Source organism: Aethalodelphis obliquidens, unplaced genomic scaffold (genome assembly GCF_003676395.1).
Source record: "Aethalodelphis obliquidens isolate GAN/ISIS:26980383/991018 unplaced genomic scaffold, ASM367639v1 scaffold67, whole genome shotgun sequence".
In the NCBI taxonomy this organism is placed as follows: domain Eukaryota; kingdom Metazoa; phylum Chordata; class Mammalia; order Artiodactyla; family Delphinidae; genus Aethalodelphis; species Aethalodelphis obliquidens.
The window spans coordinates 9,425,178-9,434,931 of NW_020838011.1; positions in this window are offsets into that span (position 1 = coordinate 9,425,178).

The window sequence follows — 9,754 nt, forward strand, 5'->3', positions numbered from 1 at the left end:
ATCAGCAAACTGTGTAATCTAGCTTGCTGCCTAGTTTTGTATGGTCTGTGCCTGAGAAGGTTTCTACATTTTTTAAAAGTTGAAAAAAAGTCAAAATAATAATATTTTGTGACATGTGAAAATTACATGAAGTTCAAATTTCAGTGTCCATGAATAAAGTTTTATTGGAAATTAACTACATTCACTTATTTACATATTGGCTACTTTAGCATTACAACATTAGACTCAAGTTGTGATAGAGACTATTATGGCCCACGGAGAGGAAAATGTATACTGTCTGATCCTTTACAGGAAAAGTGTGCTGACCCTGCTCTAGATGCTGAGCACTTTAAGGCAAGGACTAGTGTGATGTTCTAGAAACTCTCCTTCATTACTCCATTACTCCCATTATAGCACCTAGCCTACTACCTGCCATTAAGTACACAGTAGTCACCCAATGAATGGCTTGTTGGGTTGAATCTGTATGCAGTTTCAGATAGAATGGGAGAAAGAGGAAGGCTATCCATCTATCTATTTATCTATCTTCTCTTAAAAAGTTAACCAAATAGATAACACAACATTATTATTACATAGAGTCATGTGAAGTATAAAAAGGTAGGTTTTGTGGAGTGAATATCTGTGCTGTGCTTTGGTTGTCTAGCTGTCTTTGTTTAACTAGTTACTGGCCCAAGCGAAAGAGTAGTTATTTTGAGGATATGGCTAGTAGTAGCTTCCAGGTTTGGTGTCTAGAATAGTGAACTAGAAAATCTTAAAATGGTAATGGGCAGAATGGAGCCCGCAGAGCTGGAACACCCGGCTCAGGGTCTGTTCCCTCCGCCGTCACGGAATTGCCCTGGAGCCCGAGGCGAGGGGGGCCTCACTGAGGCTGCTGGCTCTGGAGGGGCCCCGGCGGCCGAGGCCGCGACAGTCGTGGGGACGTTGGGCCGGGACAAGATGGTGGAAGAGTAAGATGCGGAGATCACCTTCCACCCCACAGATATATCAGAAATACAACTACACGTGGAACAACTCCTACAGAACACCTACTGAACGCTGGCAGAAGACCTCAGACCTCCCAAAAGGCAAGAAACTCCCCACGTACCTGGCTAGGGCAAAAGAAAAAAGAAAAAACAGAGACAAAAGAATAGGGACGGGACCTGCACCAGTGGGAGGGAGCTGTGAAGGAGGAAAGGTTTCCACACACTAGAAGCCCCTTCACGGGCGGAGATTGCAGGTGGCAGAGGGGGGAAGCTTCAGAGCCATGGAGGAGAGCGCAGCCACAGGTGTGCAGAGGGCAAAGCGGAGAGATTCCCGCACAGAGGATCGGTGCTGACCAGCACTCACCAGCCCGAGAAGCTTGTCTGCTCACCCGCCGGGACGGGTGGGGGCTGGGAGCTGAGGCTTGGGATTCAAGGTCGGATCCCAGGGAGAGGGTTGGCTGAGTGAACACAGCCTGAAGGGGGCTTGTGCACCACGGCTAGCTGGGAGGGAGTCCGGGAAAAGGTCTGGAACTGCCGAAGACGCAAGAGACCTTTTCTTCCCTCTTTGTTTCCTGTTGCGCGAGGAGAGGGGATTAAGAGCGCTACTTAAAGGAGCTCCAGAGAGCGGTGCGAGCCGTGGCTATCAGCGTGGACCCCAGAGATGTACATGAAATGCTAAGGCTGCTGCAGCCACCAAGAAGCCTGTGTGCAAGCACAGGTCACTATCCACACCTCCCCTCCCAGGAGCCTGTGCAGCCCACCAATGCCAGGGTCCCGTGATCCAGGGACAAGGTACCTGGGAGAACACGGCGCGCATCAGGCTGGTGCAAAGTCATGCTGGTCTCTGCTGCCACAGGCTCGCCCAGCATCCGTACCCCTCCTTATCCCTGGCCTGAGGGAGCCAGAGTCCCTGAATCAGCTGCTCCTTTAACCCCGTCCTGTCTGAGCAAAGAACAGACGCCCTCAGGCGACCTACACGCAGAGGCGGGGCCCAATCCAAAACTGAACCCCGGGAGCTGTGCAAACAAAGAAGAGAAAGGGAAATCTCTCCCAGCAGCCTCAGAAGCAGCGTATTAAAGCTCCACAATCAAGTTGATGTACCCTGCATCTGTGGAATACCTGAATAGACAACGAATCATCCCAAATTGAGGAGGTGGACTTTAGGAGCAAAGATATATATTTTTTCCCCTTTTTCTCTTTTTGTGAGTGTGTATGTGTATGCTTCTGTGTGTGATTTTGTCTGTGTAGCTTTGCTTTCACCATTTGTCCTAGGGTTCTGTCCGTCCGTTTTTTGTTTACTTTTTAAAATTTTCTCTTAATTATTTTTTATATTTTATTTTAATAACTTTATTTTATTTTACTTTATTTTATTCTCTTTCTTTCTTTCTATTCTTTCTCCCTTTTATCCTGAGCTGTGTGGATGACAGTCTCTTGGTGCTCTGGCCAGGTGTCAGGCCTGTGTCTCTGAGTTGGGAGAGCTGAGTTTAGGACACTGGTCCACAAGAGACCTCCCAGCTCCACATAATATCAAATGGTGAAAATCTCCCAGAGATCTCCATTTCAACACCAAGACCCAGCTTCACTCAACGACCAGCAAGCTACAGTGCTGGACACCCTATGCCAAAAACTAGCAAGACAGGAACACAGCCCCATCCATTAGTAGAGAGACTGCCTAAAATCATAATAAGGCCACAGACACCCGAAAACACACCACCAGACATGGACCTGCGCAACAGAAAGACAAGATCCAGCCTCATCCACCAGAATACAGGCACTAGTCCCCTCCAACAGGAAGCCTACACAACCCACTGAACAAACCTTAGCCACTGGGGAAAGACACCAAAAACAACGGGAAATACGAACTTGCAGCCTGCGAAAAGGAGACCCCAAACACAGTAAGATAAGCAAAATGAGAAGACAGAAAAACACACAGCAGATGAAGGAGCAAAGTAAAAGCCCCCCAGACCTAACAAATGAAGAGGAAATAGGCAGTCTACCTGAAAAAGAATTCAGAATAATGACAGTAAAGATGATCCAAAATCTTGGAAATTGAATAGAGAAAATGCAAGATACACTTAACAAGGACTTAGAAGAACTAAAGAGGAAACAAGCAATGAGGAACAACACAATAAATGAAATTAAAACTACTCTAGAAGGGATTAATAGCAGAATAACTGAGGCAGAAGGACGGATAAGTGACCTGGAAGATAAAATAGTGGAAATAACTACTGCAGAGCAGAATAAAGAAAAAAGAATGAAAAGAACTGAGGACAGTCTCAAAGACCTGTGGGACAACATTAAACCACCAACATTCGAATTATAGGGGTCCCAGAAGAGAAGAGAAAAAGAAAGGGACTGAGAAAATATTTGAAGAGATTATAGTTGAAAACTTCCCTAATATGGGAAAGAAAATACTTAATCAAGCACAGGAAGCACAGAGAGTCTCATACAGGATAAATCCAAGGAGAAACATGCCAAGACACATATTAATCAAACTACCAAAAATTCAGTACAAAGAACACATATTAAAAGCAGGAAGGGAAAAACAACCAGTAACACATACGGGAATCCCCATAAGGTTAACAGCTGATCTTTCAGAAGAAACTCTGCAAGCCAGAAGGGAGTGGCAGGACATATTTAAAGTAATGAAGGAGAAAACCTACAACCAAGATTACTCTACCGAGCAAGGATCTCATTCAGATTTAATGGAGAAATTAAAACCTTTACAGACAAGCAAAAGCTGAGAGAGTTCAGCACCAACAAACCAGCTTTACAACAAATGTTAAAGGAACTTCTCTAGGCAGGAAACACAAGAGACAGAAAAGACCTACAATAATAAACCCAAAACAATTAAGAAAATGGGAATAGGAACATACATATCGATAATTACCTTAAATGTAAATGGATTAAATGGTCCCACCAAAAGACACAGACTGGCTGGATGGATACAAAAACAAGACCTGTATATCTGCTGTCTACAAGAGACCCACTTTAGACCTAGGGACACATACAGACTGAAAGTGAGGGGATGGAAAAATATATTCCACGCAAATGGAAATCAAAAGAAATCAAAAGCTGGAGTAGCAATTCTCATATGAGACAAAATAGACTTTAAAATAAAGACTATTACAAGAGACAAAGAAGGACACTACAGAATGATCAAGGGATCGATCCAAGAAGAAGACATAACAATTGTAATATTTATGCACCAACATAGGAGCACCTCAATACATAAGGGAAATACTAACAGCCATAAAAGGGGAAATCGACAGTAACACAATCATAGTAGGGGACTTTAACACCCCACTTTCACCAGTGGACAGATCATCCAAAATGAAAATAAATTAAGGAAACACAAGCTTTAAATGATACATTAAACAAGATGGACTTAATTGATATTTATAGGACATTCCATCCAAAAACAACAGAATACACTTTTTCTCAAGTGCTCATGGAAAATTCTGCAGGATAGATCATATCTTGGGTCACAAATCAAGCCTTGGTAAATTTAAGAGAATTGAAATCGTATCAAGTATCTTTTCCGACCACAACGCTATGAGACTAGATATCAATTACAGGAAAAGATCTGTAAAAAATACACACATGGAGGCTAAACAATATACTACTTAATAACCAAGAGATCACTGAAGACATCAAAGAGGAAATCAAAAAATACCTAGAAACAAATGACAATGAAAACACAATGACCGAAAACCTATGGGATGCAGCAAAAGCAGTTCTAAGAGGGAAGTTAATAGCAATACCTTAAGAAACAGGGAACATCTCAAATAAACAACTTAACCTTGCAAAGAAATTAGAGAAAGAAGAACAAAAAACCCCCAAAGTTAGCAGAAGGAAAGAAATCATAAAGATCAGATCAGAAGTAAATGAAAAAGGAAGGAAACGATAGCAAAGATCAATAAAATTAAATGCTGGTTCTTTGAGAAGATAAACAAAAGTGATAAACCATTAGCCAGACTCATCAACAAAAAATTGGAGAAGACTCAAATCAACAGAATTAGAAATGAAAAAGAAGTAACAACTGACACTGCAGAAATACAAAGGATCATGAGAGATTACTACAAGCAACTCTATGCCAATAAAATGGACAACCTGGAAGAACTGGACAAATTCTTAGAAATGCACAACCTGCTGAGACTGAACCAGGAAGAAATAGAAAATATGAACAGACCAATCACAAGCACTGAAATTGAAACTGTGATTAAAAATCTTCCAACAAACAAAAGCCCAGGACCAGATGGCTTCACAGGCGACTTCTATCAAACATTTAGAGAAGAGATAGCACCTATCCTTCTCACACTCTTCCAAAATATATCAGAGGGAGGAACACTCCCAAATTCATTCTACGAGGCCACCATCACCCTGATACCAAAACCAGACAAAGATGTCACAAAGAAAGAAAACTACAGGTCAATATCACTGATGAACATAGATGCAAAAATCCTCAGCAAAATACTAGCAAAGAGAATCCAACAGCACATTAAAAGGATCATACACCATGATAAAGTGGTGTTTATTCCAGGAATGCAAGGATTCTTCAATATACGCAAATAAATCAATGTGATACACCATATTAACAAACTGAAGGAGAAAAACCATATGATCATCTTAATAGATGCAGAGAAAGCTTTCAACAAAATTCAACACCCATTTATGATAAGAACCCTGCAGAAAGGAGGCATAGGGGGAAACTTACTCAACATAATAAAGGCCATAAATGACAAACCCACAGCCAACATCATCCTCAATGGTGAAAAACTGAAAACATTTCCAATAAGATCAGGAACAAGTCAAGGTTGCCCACTGTCACCACTATTATTCAACATAGTTTTGTAAGTTTTAGCCACAGCCATCAGAGAAGAAAAAGAAATAAAAGGAATCCAAATCGGAAAAGAAGAAGTAAAGCTGTCACTGTCTGCAGATGACATGATACTATACATAGAGAATCCTAAAGATGCTACTAGAAAACTACTAGAGCTAATCAATGAATTTGGTAAAGTAGGAGGATACAAAATTAATGCACAGAAATCTGTGGCATTCCTACACACTAATGATGAAAAAACTGAAAGTGATATTACGAAAACACTCCCATTTACCATTGCAACAAAAAGAATAAAATATCTAGGAATAAACCTCCCTAAGGAGACAAAATACCTGTATGCAGAAAATTATACGACACTGATGAAAGAAATTATAGATGATACAAATAGATGGAGAGATATACCATGTTCTTGGATTGAAAGAATCAATATTGTGAAAATGACTCTACTACCCAAAGCAATCTACAGATTCAATGCAATCCCTATCAAACTACCACTGGCATTTTTCACAGAACTAGAACAAAAAATTTCACAATTTGTATGGAAGCATAAAAGACCCCGAATAACCAAAGCAACCTTGAGAACGAAAGATGGAGCTGGTGGAATCAGGCTCCCTGACTTCAGACTATACTACAAAGCTACAGTTATCAAGACAGTATGGTACTGGCACAAAAACAGAAATATAGATCAATGGAACAGGATAGAAAGCCCAGAGATAAACCCACGCACTTATGGTCACCTTATCTTTGATAAAGGAGGCAAGAATATACAATGGAGAAAAGACAGCCTCTTCAAAAAGTGGTGCTGGGAAAACTGGATGGCTACATGTAAAAGAATGACATTAGAACACTCCTTAACACCATACACAAAAATAAACTCAAAATGGATTAAAGAACTAAATGTAAGGCCAGAAAGTATAAAACTCTTAGAGAAAAATATAGGCAGAACACACTATGACATAAATCACAGCAAGATCCTTTTTGACCCACCTCCTAGAGAAATGGAAATAAAAACAAAAATAAACAAATGGGGTCTAATGAAACTTAAAAGCTTTTGTACAGCAAAGAAAACCATAAACAAGATGAAAAGACAACCCTCAGAATGAGAGAAAATATTTGCAAACATAGCAAGTGACAAAGGATTAATCTTCAAAATATACAAGCAGCTTTTGCAGCTCAATTTAAAAAAAACCAAACAATCCAATCCGAAAATGGGCAGAAGGCTTAAATAGACATTTCTCCAAAGAAGACATACAGATTGCCAAGAAACACATGAAAGGATGCTCAACATCACCAATCATTAGAAAAATGTAAATCAAAACTACAATGAGAAAAACAAAGAAAACTACAATGAGGTATCACCTCACACCGATCAGAATGGCCATCATCATAAAATCTACAAACAATAAATCCTGGACAGTGTGTGGTGAAAAGGGAACCCTTTTGGTCTGTTGCTGGGAATGTAAATTGATACAGCCACTATGGAGAAAAGTATGGAGATTCTTTAAAAAGCTTAAAATAGAACTACCACATGACCCCGCAATCCCACTACTGGGCATATACCCTGAGAAAACCATAATTCGAAAAGTGTCATGTACCACAATGTTCACTGCAGCACTGTTTACAATAGCCAGGACATAGAAGCAACCTAAACGTCCATTGACAGATGAATGGATAAAGAAGATGTGGCACATATGTACAATGGAATATTACTCAGCCATAAAAAGAAACAAAATTGGGTTATTTGTAGTGAGGTGGATGGACCCAGTCTGTCATACAGAGTGAAGTTAGAAAGAGAAAAACAAATACCATATGCTAACACATATATATGGAATCTAAAAAAAAAAAAAAATTGTTTTTGAAGAACCTAGGGTTAGGACAGGAATAAAGATGCAGACGTAGAGAATGGACTTGAGGACATGGGGAAAGCTAAGTGTTAGCTGAGACGAAGCGAGAGAGTGGCATGGACATATATACATTACCAAATGTAAAATAGATAGCTAGTGGGACACAGCAGCATAGCACAGGGAAATGAGCTCTGTGCTTTGTGCCCACCTAGAGGGGTGGGGATAAGAAGATTGGGAGGGAGATGCAAGAGGGAGGGCATATGGGGATATATGTATATGTACAGCTAATTCACTTTGTTATACAGCAGCAACTAACACAACAATGTAATGCAATTAGACCTCAATAAAGATTAAAAAAAAAAAGATAGTAAGAAGAATAGGACAGAGAACTTGGCACATAGAGCTGTTTTTAAGGAAAATCAATATGAGAACCCCAGAATTTTTCCTGTATGGAAAATATATATAAAAGTTTTTACTGACCTTTTAAATTTTATTCCTCAATAATAGGGAATACTCTACTTTTTAATAAGAATTTTATCAGAAGAAAACTTTGTATAGAGAAAAAATTATAGGCTTTGAAAGAAGAAAGCTTAGAATCCCATATTATAGACTTTTAATGTTTGTTAACTCATTGATTATCTCTTCAGATAGTTACAAGTTTAGCTAAGGTAGGGAGAATGACTACTTGCTTCACTCATATTTTCCAAGAACCTAAATCTTTATCAGAAATTTTAAAAAGAGTACACTAAATCTTTTGGTTTAGAGTGCCCTAAACCAAAGTTTGCTAAAGAACAATCTCGTTAAATGTTATTAACCATAAGAAATTTTCTCTGCCTAATAATATTGTCTGACTGCTTCTCTTCCCTCATTCTCAAAATTCCTAATTTTCCCAATAATGGAACCAATATTTCTGTGTGATTAGAAAGACATATTGAGTACTCAGCATAAGTGACAAAATAAACAATGAGTCTGAAGACTACAATGGTGATGACCATCATTAAGATACACAGGGTAATCTTTCCACAGCTTGTGATTTTCATTTTTGTGTTTGAATCTGTTCTTTTGAGCAGAAAGGACAGGGAAGCAAGTGTTAATATGAGCAAAATATAGGATACTTTCAGAAATACATATGGACTTGATGTTAAGTGTAGAAGTATATTTTGTTTTACATTAATTATGGACTCAGTGGACTGCTTAGCTTGTAGAACAACAAGCAGAAGTAGTGAATTAATATTTGACCTGCTTATTTTTCAGCATGTATGAATAATATACTAAAATCAAACTTTATTCATTCAGCAAATTTTTATAGATGACCTACTAGGCATAGTTGTAGGAATAAAAATCTCTTTTGTTATGGAGATTACATTTTACTGAGCGGAGATAGACAACAAATGAAGTATAATTAATGAATAAAATACATAACTGGTAAAAAGGTAATAAATACTGTAGGAAAAGTAGAGCTAGGTAAAGAAGATCAGGAATGTGGGGTGTGTGTGAGAGATGGTGGTGGTGGTGGCAGGATGCGATATTAAACAGAGTGGTCAGATTAGACCTATTGAGAAGGTAAAATCTGAGCAGACTTGAAACAGGCAATGGTGTTAGCCATACAGGTATCTGGGATGTTCCTGGCAGAGGGAATGACCCTACGAAGGCCCTGAAGGAGGGGCATATTAGGAGGGCACTGTGAATGAGGAGTAATGTAGTAAGAGTACTTCTTGGTGTTACGAGGGCCCAGATCATATAGAGACGTGTGGGTCATTGTAATAACTTTGGTTTTTTCCCTCTGAGTTAAATGTGAGCTTTGGAAGTCTTTGAGTGGAAGACTATGATGATTTGGCCTAATTTCTTAATGCGATCCCTCTGACTGCTTTTTGGAAAGTAAATTATACAGTACAAGGGTGGAAGCAGAGTGACAAGATAAGAATTGATTCTAATCATTGAAGCACAAGATGATGTTGGCTTGGACCAGAGTGGTGGAGGTGGAGGAAATGAAAAGTGTTTGAAGTTTGGATATATTTTGAATACAGAGTTGATAGGAGTTCCTGATGAATTGGTGGAATGTGAATGGAAAAGAGGTGTCAAAGATGGTTTCCAGTTCTTTAGCTTGA